Genomic DNA, 21526 nt, shown 5'->3' on the forward strand with positions numbered 1-21526 from the left:
GCAGATTCTTAAGTAACAGGTTTAATGGAGTTACTGTTTTCCTAATACATAGAGTTCAGCTTCTGGCAGGCAGAAACTGTGGTTTGGGTTTGAAAGAGTTTGCATCTGGACTTACATATTTAGTAGCCATTGACAGATCTATTCTTCATAGTTATTTGTTTCCTTTAGGAAATAGTTTGTACTTGTATATTGCACCAATGAAGATACTTCATCATGCCAGAAGGAAAAAACAGGCTGAGATTTTCCAATTCAGTAAGTTGGTAATTTTCTTCAGAGTTCCTCCAGAACAATACCTCAATTAAGCAAAATGATGTATCATTCTCCGTTTAATGGGAGCGAGAGAATAGACATAACAATCATTTTCTGACAGTCATCTCAGAAACCATGTACATATTTAAAAATTACATTCTAATTAGAAAGGATAACTAAAAAGGAGCAATGGAATTTTTCTGGATTGTCACATGCAGGTTGTCAAAACACAAGAAAAGTTTAGAAAATGTACCTTCCATGCCCCTACTGGATCCTTAAGCCTTTTGCACCTGATAATAACTGCTTAATCTGGCCAAATGAACAAAATCTTCCTTTCCAAAGCATTTCCAGCAGGAAAAGTACCCAAGCTCCTCCTCAAATAGAGCTTTTTAAAAATGTTATCATGGTTGTTATTCCAATGAAAAAGAATCTTATCAATTTACCTGGAAGTAGCCAGTTAATAAATCATTCATCGCAGGGCTTTACAACAACCACTTCATATATTAAAGTTTCAGGTTTTATAAGGCAATCACTACCATAGGGGAGGATGGGCAGACAATGAAGACAAGAGAAAGGTTCTTCATCATAGTTCTATGGCTGTCCTCTCCCATTTTATTTAAAAACAAACATAAAGAAACAGAAAAACACCCACAGAGAAACAAAACAGATAAATAACCAAATGAAACTAGCTGAGCTAACAAGGGCAATGGTCAAATGCTTCACGCAGCAGAATCATTCAAGATATTCCTAGTGGTTTTCCAAAAGAGAGAAAGGAATCAGATTTTATCAAAAGTTACTGTCCAGCACAGAAAAGTTAAAACTGAATAACTGATAGAAATGTGAATCTTAATTGAAGATGTGTCATCCAAATTTCATACACTTACCAGCTGTTTTAACTGCCAGTATGACTGGAAGGGCTGAGTGCTACCAAAAAAACCTCCAACATCTCATGGTAGCCTAGAATTTTGACTACTAGAGCTGAACAGAATTACTACAGCTAAAACCCCTCCATAAAATCCCCTTAGCTCAAGCTGATTCTGAATACTAATTGGGCTTATTCTATCAATACCAGGTCTTTTTTTCCTGCTCCCTTGTAGTAAATTATATTCATTTTCTTACTACTTTTCCATCAACAATACAACTGTTTCTACCCTCAGCTCCCTTGTGATGTAGATGAATAGCAGTCTCAAAAACAACTGAATGTGCTTCACAGATATTCCCTTAGAACATGTATAATTAATTTTAAAACATCATTTAAACAATCTGAACAAATTCTGAAGTGAGTTCCTTAGGATGCACTAGCTAATCTGAAAGAAAGAAACAAAACCCTTCCCAGGCCTTCTCAGGGTTTAACCTTCCTAGAACCTTGCTTTTGCTTTTCAAATTTATTGCGAGCAACAGAGAAAGGAGGACAGTTCATCAGCTGCCTTCCTGAACACATGAAGAGTTATTTAAATGCTTTATCAACATTTTGGAAAAGACCTCTCTTTCAAAACCAAGTTCCCACCACTTCCTTTGTGGTTCCACTCAAACAGTGGGCAATAGCATTAATTAAAACCAGCCAGCCAGATTTAGAGTATGCGCTCTGTTTGTTGTTTTAAATTGTTGAATATCAATTACCTTATTATTTTGTGATTAGCATGAAACATATGCATCTATGTCTTGTGGCTTTTGGCAGTGATTTAAAAAAAAATTCAGCAACTTTGTGTACGGCTGTAAAACAGCATGTTTCCAGGCATTTTTAGCGCTGACTAGAGCCATTCTCAATCTGCTCACCAGCATGAAGTTAATTAGGAGAGGCATGAAGCTTATGGCTGGGTGCAGAAATCAGCAATGGAGCAAAATTATCCTTTTTTTGGCTTCAGCCAGTAACTGCCACTGCGTCTACATGATTCTTTAAAAATGCTTTCACTGTTAAGTATCGGTTTAAGCTTTAACTTTGTATCTTACCCAATTTTCTAAATCCTTCAATGAATGCAAATTGAGGAACACATGAAAACGGAAAGAGCTAATTATGTAGAGCTCAGGGAGGTACTATACAGAAAATCCAGTTTCGGACACAGCCTTGGGATTCCTTTATCAACAGTCCATTTTCGACCAGAGTGAAACTGGACATTTTACGCACAGAATGCCAAACCAAGCTTGTGCTTATGCTGCAATGCATAAACACCTTACAAAAATATCCACATAAAAGGGAATCTCCCTGAATGTTTCACAAGAGTCCTGCATTATTACAGGCCACACAGGGAAAAAAAAAATAAGAATACTACCTTGGATAAGTGGATTTCATCAAGGTCCTGTCTATTTTTCTTACGTAACAAGATCGCAGTGAAAGCAGAGGAATATGATGAAAGAGAAGTAGACAGGAAAATCTTCCTACCAGTCTCCCTAGTAATAGATTTCATTCTTTATATGATATTAGATCAGGGATTTATTAAGAAAGAGGATGCATTAAACAAACAAACAAAAAAGTAATCTAGGACTAGATGAAATTCAAACTCCTTTTTTTTCTTCATTTTGCAAACTAAGGATGGATTTCCTTCTCTAGGTCACCTTCTGCAAGTCAAAGGACTGCTCAGCTACATAATAAGGTATTTGTTACACCTGCTATGCCTCAAATCATGTGCATACATTAATTTTTCAATTTAGATAAGTCTGCTTTTGAAATTACTCCCAAACATCCCCACTTCCTGTATTTTAGTTTGCATTGCATAGCAGTCCTGCAGTGTGTGAACTGGATTCCCTTCAGATGAAGCTAAGACAGAAGACTGGGTCCTGGAGAGGCACTAACATCTTTCAGGCCAAGCATCTGGACCAGACCTAGTCTGAAAGTAGAAGCCCTAAAAGCCATAAACAGCCGATGTTGGGGCCTTACCCCAAACCTTTTCACTCCTATTGCACTGTAGTATTTGTCAACATCAATGTAATTACAGTCTTGCTAAGTGTTCTTTGCTTTATGCTGGCAGAGTTTAACCAAAGAAAGTTGAATCTCATATCCTATACAGTCGTCAGACATCAAGGAGACAACATTAGCTAGGTGCAAAAGGACACATGGGAGGATGGAGTAACAGGGGTTCAGATGCTAACAACAGGAGGAGGCTTGGGATATTCCAAGTCAGCCCCTTCTTTCTCTTCTTAAGTGAAAGTGAAGAAATATTATAATGTGTCTTTTTTGGAAACTGCTATTGTCTCTTCTGACACTGACTCACGTTTCTATTCAAAGTACTTCTTTAGGAAGAGCCATGAGCTTATCACATTCAGAACCAGACCATTTCATTAAATGAACCTTTTTCTGATCGTTTCCCCCTCAAAACAGTTCTCCAGAAGAGCATCTACATTCTTTGGAACGTTGATTCCAAATGACACAGAGTGCAAAATACCAAAAGCCAGGCGATTTGAGCTGCAGTCCTAGCCTCCCAAAGCAAAATCTGTTCAGCATGTTGCCGCCTCTTGCGTCAAACACCACCGGTGCACTTATAAGTACAAAACAGGACTTACACTTTGAAACTAGATACAAGTTCAGACAGAACCACAGGATTATTTCAAAACTTCATAATTAATAGCATTCTTTCATGTCAAATTCACATTAAAACATAATCAGAACATTAACATTTTGATAGATAAATACAAAAGAGGAATTTTTATAATGAGCACATCAATCAAATATTGGTATGTCTGATCTTAGCTTCTCTTTTTCTCTACTTTGAAGAAGATTTAAAGACACAGTCAAGATATCACAAGCAAAAACAACCCAAAACACTACCCGCAAGTGGAAATTCAGACAGTCCCTACAAAACATGGAGGTTTCCAAAAGGAAAAAAAATAGTCACCAATAGAGCAGATGAACACTGAAGACTAGAGAAGGCAAAAGGAATCGGAGCTTAGAGTTACAAGCTATATTAAAACCCATTATTTTTTACTGTGTCTTGTTTGTGACAAAAAAAAACTTATCTGAGAAATTTCTGCAAAGATATACAAAGAATTCCTTCTTGTACTGAATATTCAAACAAGAGATCATTGAAGACTCCTGGATTTGGGGACAAGACGAACAGAGAGAGAAAGCTGCTGCATTTTTTCTGTATTCAAAATTAACATCAGAAGAACTTGGAAGAAGCAAAAATTAATTCAAGAGCAAAAGCACATCCCTGAAATGATGAGAACTTTGGGATGCAGTGAAACTTTGGGTTCTAGTGAAAAGAAAACACCTTGATATTGCTAATTCTTCTGGAGGTAGACATTTAAAAAAAATTCATGTATACTAAAGACAATAATAAAAATATATGACTCATGAGTCACTAAATAGTAAGAAAACACACAATATTTACATCTATAATTATAGTTACTGATTCCAACAGTAATATTTTTACCTATAAATGTGATGGGAATGCAAAAATAAACACAATTTCAGTTCTGTACAAATACAGCGTGAAGTATAAGTACATCTACAGTACAAACAAGCGTGCACTTTACTCATCATAGAAAAATTCCATTTCAGACTGCAGCCATTTCTAATTAGCATATGGGGTTTTTTTTAAAGATACTTTTTCCTTATTTATTCTCCTGTCATATCACACAATTATTTCACAGTGGACTAGCAAAAGGAAGGATTTAAGCTGCTAACTGGTAAGGTGAAAAGTTTTTATGCTAAATTTTCAGCATTGTGAAGAACAGCTTTCTCTGTCCCAACTATATTGTCAATTAAAAAGTTAGAGGGTAGTTGATTTTACTAGATAGTCACTACTTTGTAGCAATCATTTTACGTTCAGTAAGGAGCTGCCATTTTATAGCTGTTTTTACATATATTTAAATTCTATATGAAGACAATTAAAAATAAGGTAGTGGAAAGCATGGAAGACTCTTAAAAAGAGTAACAATACTCTCCTGTTCTGTGTTGACTTTGCTCCATTAATTGGCTGAATTGTGCAGGATTACTCAGAAGATTAATTGAGGCTAACGAACTGAGGTGCCTCCCAAGGGCAGGAAAGGCCCTACTCTCCAAGGCTTGTCACAGGGGTTTGTTTCAAAGGAGCAGGAGTATACAGACAACCGCAACTTAGGAACAGTAACTTGTCACAAGGGGAGAGAACTACTGAACTCATGTAACCCCATTCCTTACCTCTACACCCTTTTCCAAGCCTAAAATAAAAACTGGCAAAAAAAAAAAAAAAATCAAACCAGAACTGACCATATTGCTCTAAATTTAGTCTTAGTCATTTAGTCATCTGCCAACTGAAGGTCATTATCCATTTTGACAAAAGAAAAGTCCTTAGATTATGTATTAAATACAGCCAGGGGTCCCAAGCAGTAAGTAGCCTCGTGGCTGTGAGGACCATGGCTGGGACACATGCTGCTGGCCTCTCCAGAGCTGAGAGCCAGACTTTCCAAAGGCTCTCATTAACCCCTCAGGTTGAGGCCAAACTCAGCCTGCCTGCAGTTCTGGTAATCAATTAGCCGAGGTCCAGGCCAGCCCAGGAAGGGAATCATTTAAAGGGAAGGGTAGGGAGCATGTAGGAAAAAGCTCTCTCTTGCACTAGAAGAGCTTTTCATGTGCATATGTGCCTTGAGCATTGTTCTGCCACTGAAGAGCCACATAAATCAATGTTCAGGACTGCTTTAAATACAGAAGTACAGAGCTGGCTATTCATTGGTGATTTATCACCGGGCCCAATATGCAGTCGACATGAAAGAAGTTGGTACTTTGGAAGCTGCCACCAACAGACAGAAGAAGGGGGACGCGGCAGTGGGTGTATGGAGGCACAGTCAAACCAGCTCCATTTAACTGCCACGCGAGGGAAATGTGATGTCGGCAATCACCTCAGCAAACGTCCACAAAGCGTCCCAAGGGACCGAATGCCTAATTTTGATTAGCAGAATTGTGTAATTGCTGAGACTCCAGAAAATTAAAGCTCACGCAGTCATGAATACTGCCATTATATATACATAGTGTCCTAAATGTCATTTAGAAGTGACTGGAACTGACGTTATAAATTAAGATATCTACACCTCCCTCAGAAGGCTATGGAAGTTTTAAAGCTGTGTGTCCTTAAACAGAGAAAAATAAAACCAATTTTCCATGTTCCTATAGTTCTAGAATTCTTGAATAAGTCCTTTTAACTTAACCCAGAGATGGAAGTTTCAAAAGCATCTTTCATTTTTGATGACTAGGGAATTTCTATTTAAAACTTTAACCAAAATTATCTCTGAAATTGCCTCTTCTCTGGTTACATGCTTATGTCCCAGAGTACATATGACAATGTAGTATCTTCTCAGCAAGTCCAGTCCTCTTAAATATTACTCGAGAAGAAGGACAAAAAGCTCTCTGACTAAAAAAATACACATATGTAGAATTCTAATTGCTTATTTTTCCTCATGACAAATGCTAGAAAGAACAATTGCACTTTTCTATTATTACAGGGCAGTTAATATTTAAATTCTATCTTGAGATGTACAGATTATTTTTAAATCAAAAAATACTACTATAGCATACTTCACATTTAGTGTTTTTTTGCATAAGATACAAATCACAGTAATGTGAACAAAAAGAACAGAAATTACATGGTAGAATTCTTAACACACATGCATTACACAAAGAAGAAACAGTAAGAAATTGTTTCAGGAAGAAAAAGGAAATCACTGCAACTCAAAATACAAAGACCATGATAATAGCCAGAGGTCACAAGTTTAAAAGTGTACCTAATACATATGCTGCAAAGTGCCATCTGTGCAATGTATGTAAGTGTAAATGTTTTTTGTGATCTGTCTGAAAACTCAAAGGAAATATAACCACAGCCTGCGGAGAATTACACTTTCTCTGCTATTTCTAGGAAATTTAGATTTGTGATCCATTCAAGGAATGAGTCTTCACATTTGCTTGAATAATCTGTTATTTTGCTTTAAAGAATACAACCCCTCTGATAATTCTGCTTTAAATACAACACACACACACACACACACACACAGAATCTTCAGTGCCTTCGTTGGCTGTTGAAAGAACACTGCAAAACCAGATGTAGCATTTGGCTATACAGCATTAAACCTATTAATATTACACTAACTGGATTTGTCTCAGTGTCTACTGGGTGTCCTTAAAATAAAAATAAAATTAAAAAAAAGTACTCCTCTTCCCAAATTCTACATCATCTGAGCCAATATTCTCATCCAAGTAAAGTACTCTGAGTTTCTGAGCTTGGTCCTCACAATACCTTTATTTTCACAAAGCTTTATGGGAACATTTTATTATATATTCTAAACATATATGTCTTAGAAAAATCTGAAGAGTTTCCTAAAACAACAGCTTCAAATTTCAGAGTCTAAAGAAACATTTCTAATCCATGCATTCTCATCTAAAAATTCTCTTTAAATTTAAAAATATTTTACAAAAAACAAAACAAAACAAAAACACTTCTCTACAGTTTCTAAGTTTCACTTGCAACAATATTGCAAGTACACACAAGTATACATAAAACATAATACATGGATTTTTTTCATTGCACTGTAAGTCTATTAAATGAAACTACTACAATTACAACATTAATCTGAGCACTAGGTTTCAGTGCAATGGCTGGTTAGTGTAATATTGTACTTCAATTGACCTGAAGGTTTAAAATATTCCCCAAAGAAGGGACGTCGCTCAGAATTACAAAGACAAAAGCAATTTAAAGTTTATGGCATTTTCTCAAATTACTCAAATTAAATATGAGAAAGTGAAAAAGTACTCCTAGAATTTAGCTATGAATAGTTACACTACACATTTATTAGTAAATCTTAATATACACACACACATAGAGATATGCTTTTAAATACCTTAACCTACTTGACAGGGGAAGCATAAAACAAGGTATAGCAATTAAAAAATAATAATAAACATGAGTTACAGAAACTAGAAAAATTTACCTCCCTGAGGAACAGCAAATTTAGGTCTTATAAAGCCCTGGAAGAAAGCAGGACTGTAATCATTATATTTGCAAATGATGTGGAATCAAGGAGAATAAAAGCATTGAAGAATGGAAGCAGAGGGAGGCATCACGTTTGAAGAAATGTATGAACAAAATCAGGCACGTGGGTGGAATATATTCTGCACTGAGGTTAAAAAAATGCATTCACTTTAACTATGAACTATAAAGGAAAAACTGGAACTAGCCTGGAAAATGTTCAACATATTGACAAGAAAAACTCACATGAAGACAAGAAGATTGGTGATTCCAGGAGGATTACAGGCTTCAGGCAGCCATTAGTAAAACTATAAAGTACGGTATATGAGGATTCATCAACTACAATAGTATTTACTTGGTTCAAAGAGAAACTGAAAAGGACATGTCTGTAAGATTCTCTAATATAATTGAATATACAAATTAGAATTATAATGAGACAAAATTGCAGGTAGTATTATTTGGGTCAATTTGCAGTTGATGCAAATCTGGATAGAGTTATTCATTATGGTATTTATTTAAATACTCTACTTTTTTGAATGATGGCAACACAAAGAAAAAGGGAAGAAAACCAGAGCAAGTCTGAGGCCTATCATGTATAAAGTACATAGACTTTGAAATCAGCCATAAAGAATTTATTAGTTACTCCAGTGACAGCAGTCTGGGGGGAAAAAAAGGCAAGAATGAAGAGGATTACAAAGAGCCAAGAATCCAATATTTAGCTAGCTATGGAACAATTCAAAAACAAGCGTCCTTTTCAAAAACAGATTACAGGATGAAATAGGACAACAGAGAATAAAATTTATTAAATGTCTCGTAATGCTTAGAAATCAAAGCTCCAGCCACAGGAAATCAAGCTAATTCAACCTAAGTTCTTCAAATAAAAAGACGTTAACCTCACTTAACTAGTTAGCTTAGTCCACTAGCCTTAGCTGGTTGCATAGCACCCTGTTGAAATTAAGGGAGCAGGACAGGCAACTCAAGGCTATATCTTTGGATGCACACGCTGTTTACTGATTTACTACAGGAAGAGTCTAGAAAAGTAGTATTCACTAGACACCATTCAAATGGCCACAATTAGATGATACATAGCTCCTACTAACCCTACAGAGGGTAGTGTTTGCCTCACAGATACATCATGGGTTTTGACTGTGATTAATAAATTCAGGTAAATTAATTTTTCTAACTAGTAGGCCATAACCTAGAACGCAACAGGTAAACACTGTGTACTCATGCAAATATGCCCTGTGTTTGCCCACTGAAGTAAATCCTAAACTTAAGGGTCCACAATTACAATTGCAAGAGTAGTACGCTCTGAGGCGCTCCCTGGCCTCCACTGAGTCTACTGAGAAAAGCATTTGTTATAATGGCAATTTTTTTGTAATGCAGGTGAGGAAGTGTCCAAATCAAAGAACTCTTGTCACTGAAGCAACAGGATTTCTGTAAAACTGCTAAGTTTGAGTACCATCACTGTGATTCCAATTTGAAATGGAAACCTAGAGGCTAAAGGCCCAAGAACCTCCAAGCTGAAGTTCAGAAAAGACCTTCTCTAAATCTGAGAGGTACAATTCATGATTGTCATGACGTACATTTCCACTATAATAGCTGTATCATGCCAGCATGAGAATGAAAAAGAGTAGCAAACCACATAGACTCAGATTTTTTTTTCCCCAGAAAAAAATAGTTAAGATACAATCTGTCATCCAGAGAGGTTAAGTATTGCAATGTCTCCTATTTTTTTCTCATTTACAGCTAGATGCACATCAATGTTTCAGAGATACTTGCAAGGTGACAAAACAATTTGTTAATAAAACTCTGAAATACCCTTCATTGGAGAGCTGTTGAAGAAGTAGTTTGTATTTAAAAATTAAAATCTCAATATGCTATGAAACAAAAATTACGTTTTCATCCCCAAAGTATTAGTTACACAATTATGTCTCCCAAGAATACGTTTCTTGAATAATTTTATTGAAATGCAAAAAGAACCTTCTCAGACGACATTTTCTAAAGAACTGCTAAAAAAAAAACCAAACAAAAAACCCTTAAAGTGAACTTTTTACCTTAATGTTTGAGATAAAAAAATATATTCATTACAAAAGCCAGTTTCAAAGAAAATTCTCAACATAAATTAGTTATAATTCCTAAATGGGATTAAGTATGTATTTCAATTTAAACTCCTTTAATTTAATCCTGTCTCTTGATACTATAAATCCCATTCATTTGCGGAGTTGTCTGGTTAACAGGGTTGACACCCTAGAGGAATCTTTGAAGACATGCGATCTATTGTCACTGAATGATACAAAAGATCTCTTCCAAACCTTATAAATCTCCAAGTAAGCTGCCCTTTAAAAGTGATATTGAACCATCCATACCCTTAGACCATGCTTGATAAGATGTTTCATGGGTCAACTAATGTTCTTACAACACATTTTAATTGAAGGAATGTCTTTATCACAATACTGTGCTAAAATCAAATCAATGGTCATCTCTTAATCATCCAAATTTTATTTAAGCTACAAGAACCCATATGCAGAACAATTCTATTCAAGCTAATGAGAACTCAGGAGAATAAATTTACACAAATAAAATCAAATATAATTAACTTTTTGGGACAAAGGAAGAAACCTCCACAAAGCATTTACACACTAGCTTCAGTCTAAGTACTTCAATTTTTAAAGATTATACATCAAGGATAAACACTGGAGGACTCAGGGCTCTAGCATATAAGTGACGATAAACAGGACACTTTGTGCTGTTATTTGAGGTGTGATCTCACATGTATGCCATAACATTTTTATATTCAAACACGACACTTTTTTTTCTGCTGCTGTCCCTTGCATTGAACTGTTTTTAGCTAATTGATTTATTTTACACAGATATAAATGATTTTTTTCCCCTTGTTTTAAGGGATTCCCATGGTGCCTTGCAGCCTGGTCTGGTTCAGTTTTGGATCAAGCAGACCGTTCCCACTGCATGGACCCGAATGAGAAACAGGGCAGTGAGATGGTTCCCAGGCTGCACAGCCCATCCAGCTCCAGGTCTGCAGCCGGCCCACGGTCTCTCTAACAATGGTTTCAATTAAAAACTTAAATGATCAGTGTGCCCATTAGGTCTCATGAAACCTGGATGGTTTATTATTGGCCGTCACTCTTAATGTTTCATTTACTGATGCAGAAGTTGAAGGAACCACAAGGACAAGCGACCAGCACAACCTTCCCCAAAGTAACTTTGACACGGCTCAATGTACATGCTGTTTTTTCCAGTGTTATTAAGCCTTACTCGGAAATGAGGGCGGGGGGACCCACTTTAAATCAGATACTGATCTTGTCTATTTGGCTTGCCTATTTTGTATTTGGGATGATGTAATTTTTGTGGAAGAAATGCATCATTTGAAGGGAAGACACATTGATCTGCCAGTTTCTTGAAGTTGTTCAGGATTATAGAACCTTTAAATAAGACCTAATGAAACACTTTAGCAAGAAAAAAAGCAAATGAGGCACCCAATGGGCATAAAATTCTTTTTTCCCATGCCACAACTGTTTGTCACATGACTGAACTCTGTGAGAAGCACAGCTAGTTACAGTGCACGTACTTTACATACATAGGCATGGTTTTAGCTCACTGATAGACAAAGAAATCTAAGTTCTTTTCTCCCTGCCCCCCCCCCCTTTTTTTAAATGGGAGTCTGTTTACTAGGCTCAAACTTTAAACAACGGTGATGGAGCCTCTCAATTTCAGAACTATTATTAGTTTTTGAATCAATGTCAGTAATTCATAAAAGCTGCAACTTAGTCTTTATTACCTGGGCTGTCATGGGAGAAGCATTACGAAAGCACTCACCGCAGGCATACACTTCGGTCACAAAACAATTCAGACGATTTTACTGATACTACTCAGAGGAGTAAGAGTTATAGGAAGACTGCTAACCCTGCCTGTAAATCAAGACTACCATAACATTTCTATGTGTAAGAAACACAGAAATAAATTAAGTCATAAAAAATAATCTTTCAAAAACAGAACAAAAGTAGCTACTGGCCTTGCCTCATATCCTGCCAGCGCAAAGAATTCCTGCTCGCAAGAAAAACAGTCCATGTTGAAAGCAAGCAGAGAGGCCTGTGGGAATTTGAAAAGTGTAAGGCTATTATTTCTAGGCTTTCATAGACAGAAATGTGATCAGAGCTGCAGGAAAACACAGAAACCAGAAGACATGGCAATTTCAATTTTAACCACAAGAACTCTGAAAGTGCAGTTATGCATAGCTGTGGCTCTTGACATTATATCACTACTACCACATAAGCCTTCATAAAACAGTTAAATTAATATTTAATTTTATTCCAAGAAAGGTCCTTTTGACAAGGTAACCTGCTCTCCAACATGCACAAAATGAATTCAGGTATGTATCCTGAAAAAAAAATAAATCCATTTGCTGGTTAATGAATGGATGACTTTTTTATTTTCCTAACTGAACTTTAGGACAAAAATATCTTGACAGGTACATATTTGAATTCATGATTTCATTCTCAGTTCTGGTACTACCAGCACAGATTTGAGGGGTGGGGAGAGAGACAAGTGGCACAGGGGGAGTTGTCCAAAGAATATCCTCAAGGAAACTGAAGTCTGGTCCACATACAAAGTTGGACTGTTTCAATAAATCAGTTCAACTTCACATGTTGACACACTTCAATGGCTCTACCACTGACTTGTATATTTTAACACGTCAGTAAATACACAGAAATAAGCCAAGCTGACATAAGCATTTTGAAACCAGTACAAATACTCAGTTGGGACACTAAACTTATTCAGTTAAGTCAGCTTCAAAACCTACTTTAAAAAGTAAACAAAGCATAGCAAGTGCATACGCGTGAATGCTTAACACTTATAAACCCACCATGAGTCTAAGTCCTAAACGTGCCAAAAGTCCAGCTAGGGTGCAGCTTTTACAAAAGTAGTGAGAAGGGGTTTTTGGTTTTGTTTGAGTGTGTTTCAAATTAATTTAAACAGAAAGACAAAACAGAGATATGTGGCATCCTTGTTTCTCTAATTTGCTGTTGGAAGACTACAAAAATATCATCAAGTTTATCTTCAAAACTGTTGCTCTAACAAGCTTTTGGCAAAGTATCATTCTTAAAATACAAGAAAAGCAATTATGGAAAGTAATATTAATATTATGCTCCTGCATCTCCTGAATGCTGCTCTACTTTATTGAACATTCCCCTCAATCATCCATGTTATTCGTAAACGATTCTCATGATTTCTCCTGACTTTACATATAATCATCTTTTTTTTTGAACTGGGAAGATTGACAATGTTTCCTCCTCTTATCAGCTGGCTTTTTAAAAACCAAAATAATTAAAAAAAACCAAAAACCCACATTGAGAGAAGACAACACCAATTATTCAAATTTTCGTCCTTTATACAGATGGTTCCTGAGTTTGAAGATGTGACTTGCAATACCAACCAAACCCAAAACCTAGGACTGACTGGCCAAAGGAGAATTCTATTCACCCAACGTAATGAAGAGAAAAATTCTTTCATTATCATTCAGTTTTCACATTTGCAGAGGATAGTTTTAAATTATGCAAGTCTATGAAAAATGATTTATATTATTAAATTAAAACAAAAGCACAAATCTATTATCTGAAAACTCAGAACAAATGTTTGTATTTTCTATGTAATCTAACAAAAAAGAAGACAGAAATAAAAGTAGGGACCGTCATAAATATCTGCTTTATTGTCTTACATTTTCTCTTTCTCTGGCAATATTCTCCCCTCCAATTATTGTTATACGATTAGAGTGGAAATTGCTTAATATATACATCTATGAAATTACAGTTTAGTAAATATTGATTTATCTTAGGTTTATTCCGCTAGAAAAACCTAATATACAGTGTACATATTGCAGCAAGATCTCTAGGACCCAAGGGCCATCATCTCTGTAGAAGTCAGCATGGAAACTTGGAAGTTCCCTCTGACAAGAGCTCGTACCGAGTTTCACGATGACTTGACAGCCATGAGAAGCGACAGTCACCTCTGCATGTCATGGAGAGCTGATCAACCAGCTCCATTTCATTAAAGTATAACCTTGCAGTGGCATACATTATCAGAACATAAAAGAAGTCGTGACTCATGTTAAACACAACATTTTGAAAAAGAAGGAATTTTGAGAAGATCACAGTAAAGACGAAAACACTTTAGCTGAAGGACTGAAATTTGAAAGGACTTTTTCAAAACTATGAAACAGTAGCATCTAGGAACTAATCAAAATTCAGCAGGGTAGCACAACACTGGTGATTTTAACGCAGTAGTATTTATTGCAAAAAAATCTGCCAGTTCCAATCAACACTTTTTTTTTTTTTTTTAAAGTGGGTGGGTGGGCAAAATACTGTAAAATTGACAGTGAACAAAAATTCTTGTTAAGTTGGGGGGAAACAATCTTGCACAGAAATGATTTAAATCTGTAAAATGTTAGCCTGACAGGCATGAATTGGGTCCTGTCTTCTGATATGTAGAAGACACATTAGCTATCATTTCTTCACACCCATGCCTTTGGTAAATTAGACCACATCAAGTGTCTCCTGTAATAACTTCTGTGATAGCCCAATTTTCCCTCTGCGATGGCCATTTTCATGCTTGTTTTCTTTCTCTCATTATGTCAGTTTTTCCCTTGTCTGCATCCTCCTCCCCCAATACTGGTTTAATAAAACAAAACAAAAAAAAATACAATTGTTGATGGCCATGTCCAAGGGAAAGTGAATATGCTGTTTGATTTCTTTATCCACAATTTAAAACAGAAGACAGAAAAAATTTACTTTTTTCTAGAGTCACTATAGTCCAACCTTTATAGACTAAACACTTTTCCTATTAATCAATCTTTCACTTACAGAATCTTCTCTAATATTTTTACCAAGTTCAAGAAGAAAAAGTAAACCTAGTTTTAAGAAAAAGTACAAAACATCAAAAGGAATCATTAGAAATTAAATACACCAGTAACTGTACCATATTATAACTATTAAATTGGTCTAATGAAAACATATTTATTGACAAGAATTTTTAGAGCGGCTTTTTTTTTTTAAATCTAGTTAGAGTGCACATACTCGAACAGGATGTACTTAGAATGAAGCAACCCTATTTCAGATCAAAGGATTTTAGAGCCATTTCTAGCCAGAGAATGACATTATTTATACTACTGTCTCCACAGAGGATAAATCCATTTCTTGTTTGAAAAGGTTAGGCAATAAAGAGAGATTTATAAAACTAGTACAAATAATTGGTTTCCTTTTCCTTATCCTCTGTTGGCTTCAGTACACATTGGATAACCTTAAACCTCCACCCTGTCTGGAGAAAAATATTTTTACTAAGATTTTACATTACTGTTTTTCTAAGAGATCTGCATAATTATAATTAGGTTTGTACTGAATCAAAATCATATTTTAAAGGGAGATCTATCTGAATATATTTTCTCATACTGTCCTAAAATTCACATTATGAAAAGCTGGTTTTACTATTTCACTCAGCTATGGCAAATAATAATTAGAAATATTCAGAAGACAAAAAAGATGGAAGAAATTTCTAGTTTATAAACACTGATATAAAGAATTAATTTAACAGAGCATGAAGGCAGCAAAAAATAAGAAAGTAAACAGTGGCCTTAATTATCTCTGAAATCTGTAGACTGATACTAGGTTTTATTACGGTTTACTTTTTAGTTTAGTTCTTGATTAATACCAGTGTTAAGTCACTATTATCTATTCATCATTCTGTATATTGCAAATACTATTTCATTATCCCTTAAAAAAACACAACAATAAAATAAAATTAATTGGTTAGCTAGAGGTAGCCCTTCTGAAAAAAAAAAATGCTTTTTGATACTCTGTGACAGTCATTGAGATAATTTCCTAATAACATTTGTAAATCAAGGATTTCAAGATTTTATTGTATTTCACACAATGTCATTAATACTATCATCAACAGCTACAACCTATTTTTAAAAGCATGTCAGACTTGCTGATGACTATCACTGACTACACTAGGTGAATAAAATCACTGAAAATCATTTTTAAATAAATATGAAGAGATGAGACTTCGAATGAAATCTTATGTATCTTATGTTCTATTTATCCATAACAGAGGCAGAAGAATGCCAGCAAAGAACAAGATTTCTTTTTCTGTGTAATTAAAAATGAAATCTGTCTAAACCATAATTGTAAAGGAGGGATTTCTCAGCAAAATGGTTCAGTGCTAGTTTTCACGCTCTAATTTAGCAATTTGATCCTGTTAAGCAAAAGACTTGAATACATACTTAGTAGTAAGTTTCACATACTTAAAACTTTTTGATTTCAAAGTGACATAAGAATGAGCTTCAACATTTTGTAAAATTATTGCTTAAACATTTGATGTTTCCTTGATGACAGCTTGCCAATTAATGCAAATTGCCGCACCATTTAATATACAACTTTAACACCTGGGCACCAGAAATTATTGAATATTCACTTACTCATTTCACATAGGCCACTGAGCAATAAATCAGGCCTAATGGCTAGAACTTCTTACTCAAAATGGACAAATTGAATAGAACAAAAGAATATTTAACTTGCCTATAAATAAATGCAGCTTTAGAAGCTTTATTAGCCTCTATTGGAAATATACAATGAATATCCAGCCAAAAGGAATGATGTAACATCACAGAAAGTCACAGAAGATGTTAGAGTGCCCCCTTATTTTTCTCAACTAAATAAGTGAATAGCCAATTGCCTATAAAACACATTTATATCATAAACAAACCCAAATATCACATGCAAAAAAGATTAGCAAGAATTTATTTTAAATGTTATATATTTCCCTGTGATCCCTTTGATCAGAGCTTCATATGCTGCTCCAGCAAAAGTAATGAATCAGATAACATATGTGGGATTGTGTTTTCAATAACTAGGCTAACACTTTTACCCTGCTTCCCAATGCAAACACTAAAAAAAAAAATTAAAAAAAAAAAAATCACATTGCAGGAAGAATGAATTAATACAGGCTCATTTATCATTAGGTATATAGATACTCTACTGATGAAGTGCCAAACCTAGTCCTTAGCTAGCAACAGCAGCAGTGATGGAAGCTACAGGTACAAACTTGTGCCAGGCAATCTGCAGTGAATGCAGAGGAAAAGTAAGGCTTGGCTCAGAAAACTGTTCTACTGTAATGATCACACTATATAAGTAAGCTCAGCTTTTTCACTGAACAGACTGAACAGCTATACTGAATGTGAACTCATTCAAATTCTGTTGATCAAAACTTCTTGTATAGTCCTTATCTAGTGACACACATCAATAAGCAAGTTTTGAACTCACAGACTGAAAGAGATCTTTTCTGTACAACTACAGATCTACGAGATCCACTCTTTTCTTCCCCACAGTGTCCTGACTCTTTGTATAATCTGGAATCTTAAAAGAGTCTGGACCTGTAGGGGATAAGAGGATGAGCCAATAATACAGTACTGTTGTGAGACTATACATGTATTTTGCATCAGTTAGGCTTCTGCTACAATACTGTGTTCAATTTGGGGTATCACTCTTCATGAAAAAAAATTATTAAAAAAAATAGAGTCAGACATCAGAAATAGTCCATGGGAGTGTAACACAAATGACTAGAAGGTATGAAAAATTCAACATAAGAGGAAAGATCAAGAGAGTTACAATTTCTTAGGCACAGGAAGCAAAACTTAGGTGCAACAAGTAATAATGGTCTTCAAGTAGGCGAAAAAGTTCTTGTGAAAGAGACACTTGGGCTCTCCATCTCCATTAAATACTGGACAAAGAATAAATTCTTGCTATTTCAATAATAATGACACAGCTAGTCAAAGACTACAGAAATATTTGTAACGCTGAAGACTGCAAAGCATTACTGACTGCCTGAGGAGTTTACAGACTTCTCACTGGAGGTCTCCAAGAACAGGTCAGGCAACCATCTACCAGTAATGATACAGGTACGACTGGACAGGCTTTGGGGTAATGAGTTAGGACTAGATGGCTTCCGGGTTTTACAGAAGCATAGAAAACAAGAAAGACATTTTAAGTTCATCCACTCTAAGTCAGATACATAATACATTGCAACAAGCTAACAATTGGTTAGCCAAATTAAGAGAAAACTTTTTACAAAGAGTGAAGCACAGTTGGTATTAGGCTCAGAATCCTTAAAAAAGTGGTACTCTTCTAAAAATTAAGAAATGACTGTTGACTTGGTCTAAAGCACAAGACCATCTCTAATGAAGAACTACTTAATACAGTGACCATAAGACACTACAATTAACATCCAAAAGGGGAAATACTGAACTAGAATAAAAAGAGGAAATACAGAAATCAAACAGAAGCGTGTCTTTGTTAGAAGAACATCAGAAGAGAACTTAAAAAGATAATATGCTTGTAGCCGACATAGAACTATTCAAAGATCCCACGAGAGATTCATCATATGTTGTCACTTTTAACAGAATAACTGGCTACACCAACAAAAATACCAGGCAGCTTATGTGCTCATGTCTTTCAAAATAAGTTTTGTGGGTTTGTTTCTAAACACAGTACATTCTGCAAATAGTTCCAGAATGCTAATAATTATTGATGGTGGAAGAGACCTCTTGAAATCTTCTAGTCCAACCTCCCTGCTCAAGCATAGTCAGCTAGACCAGGTTGCTCGGGTCAGCTATGTCCAGTCAGGTTTTGAATATCTTCACAGACGGAAACTTCACAACCTCTCCTGGCAACCTGTTCTACCCTCACAGTAAAAAAGTTTTTTCTTGTGTTCAGATGGAATTTTGTGTGTTTTAATTTGTGCCCATTGTCTCTTCTCCTGTCACTGGGCACTACTGAGAAGAGTTTGGCTCCCTCTTATTCATTCCTTTCTACCACTTATCTACAGACACAGCTAAGATCCCCCTGAGCCTTCTCTGCTCCAGGCTGAACAGTCCCAGCTCTCTCAGCCTTTCCTCATATGACAGATGCTCAAGTCCCTTAAATCATCTTTGTGGCTCTGTGCCAGGCTCACTCCAGTAAGTTTGTATCTTTCCTGTACTGGGGAGCCCAGCACTGGACCCAGCACTCCAGATGTGTCTCACCAGGGCTGAGCAGAGGGGAAGGATCACCTCGTTTGACCTACTGGCAATGCTTTTCCTAACACAGCCCAGGAGGCTGGTGGCCTTCTTAGCCAAATGGGTGCATTGCTGGGTTATGGTCAAGTTGTTGTCCACCAAGACCCCACGTCCTTCTCTACAGAGCTGCTTCCCAGCTCATCAGCCCCCAGCCTGTAACTGGTATATGAAGTTATTCTTCCCCAGATGCAGGATTTTGCACTTCCCATTGTTGAACTCCATATGGTTTCTCTTTGCCCAGTTCGATTGCCTCAAAGTAATATGAAAGGCCAAAATGTAAGTGCACTCAAAAGACAGACAAATGCTAGCTACAAGCTTCGGTTCACCACCAGAAGCTGGGAAAGTGTTCCAAGCACCCCTGATGTTTATTAAACCTCTTCCCCCCCTTAACATTTAATACAGGCTAGTTGGACTTTTGGCCTGATCCAGCATGGCCCTTTCACATTCAGTAAGTTAGCATAAAAGGTGCGGTAAAGGAGAAGGAAAGGAAGTTAAAAAAAGAAAAAAAAAAAAGTTCTCTCGACAGGAACTCCTTTCGCATTCATCCTCTTTATTATCAACACATACTTGGTAAGAAATACCTCCAGTCCTAGTCTCTTCTGAACACACCTTTCACACATTTTTAGTGATAACATTCCAACCTGATCTATAGTTTCCAACTACACTACAATTACTGTTCCTCAGTAGTAATTCCTACTCATTCTACTATTTGTCTGAATTATCGAAGCCTCTTCTCACTCATTCAGCTGTTAAATACTGAAAATGTCTACAGTGCCTATCCAGTACTATACAATCCTGTTCCAGTCAACCTTCTTCACCAAAGTAATATTAAGTCATCAAATCTGAACAAAAACTCTGAAACTGTAACCATGGACAACATATTACACGGTATCTCCAGTATATTACACAGGGGACCTATGTCTGATATTACATTTTACTTCAAGAACTCCACTGTTTAGACAAAAGTATGCAGCACAGTTTCTAGCTGTATGTTTACTTTTCCTCAAATATAAATTGATGAAATGGACCATTTTAAAATTTATAATCAAAAACATCAAACTTGACAGTAAAGGATATTTTGTGAGAGAGATTACTAAGCAAAAAAATCAACTTTATTTCTTTTTTAATCCCATTCTAATTATCTTTTTAATTTCCCAGCTAATGGAAGTCTACTCTAAATGCTATTTTATTCTATTGGGTTTCCTTTCAGTTACACTGCAGTGCTCATCTTGACTAATATACGTCTGCAAATCAACTAGGCTGGCTGTCTCTCCCAGTATCTACTGACCAGAAGGCATAGCCCAAAAGCTAATGAGCTGCTAAACATTGCTGCCATTGAAGAGAGATGTATTGTGAATTTGCAATTTCGCAAAACACCATGCACATAACTGATGATTCCTGTCAGTAGCTCTAGTGTAAGACCACGATTGACTCCAAGATAACAATTAAAATGGAATACATTAAGTAACTCGTTATGGATAGGAGAAGCATAAAGCTTGTCACTGACTGTGGCTTCATTTCCCTGACGCGACACTTCATGAAAGCCTTAATGATTTGTCAGGTATCACAGATGATGAGTCCATGTATAAAACTTACTTGGAATAGTCTATAGCTTTGCTCTACTGCAGGCAAATCACAAATTTTATTTACTTTGGAATATAAACCTCTTTCGTCAGGATGCCCAGACAGGAGAAAGGCTAAATGATTCAGAAGACAATTATTACCATACAGTCATTTCACTCATACAAAATGAAAGATCTGATTCACAAAAGGACTTCTTATTTTTCAAGAACCTTAATTCCACATTGGACTTCACTGCCCTGTGCCTTAGTTCCCATTTCACTGTAGAAGAGGAAGAGACAGCTCAGAACCGCATTCACACGAAAGGATTTTGACAATTGCACTCCTGGACTCAGTATATAAATTCTGCTTATGACTTCCTTTAAACATTGATGCCCTTTTGTGAATCTAGACTACCCATTCACTAAAACTTTCAGGGCAGAAGAATTTTGCTGAAACTAATAAATGCTGAACAGGGAGCACATGAGATCTCATCCCTTTAGAGACTTAGGCATATGTTTCATCATTGAATTCATAAACCATAATCCTCTAGATTTAGATGATAAGATTCCTTTTTTAAAAGAAAAAGGGGGTGATTCTTTCCAAATATAGCAACATTTGGAAATGTATCTTCTCTACATTCAGTAGTTCAGTGGTCAAA

The 21526-nt window shown here is 36.0% G+C and overlaps 1 protein-coding gene across 1 annotated transcript in view; it reads right to left on the minus strand.

Annotated features, from left to right (window-relative positions):
* Window positions 1-21526, minus strand: part of ROBO1 (roundabout guidance receptor 1) — a 321785-nt gene that overhangs the window by 222609 nt on the left and 77650 nt on the right. The window lies entirely within an intron of this gene.

This window comes from Gymnogyps californianus, chromosome 1 (genome assembly GCF_018139145.2).
Source record: "Gymnogyps californianus isolate 813 chromosome 1, ASM1813914v2, whole genome shotgun sequence".
In the NCBI taxonomy this organism is placed as follows: domain Eukaryota; kingdom Metazoa; phylum Chordata; class Aves; order Accipitriformes; family Cathartidae; genus Gymnogyps; species Gymnogyps californianus.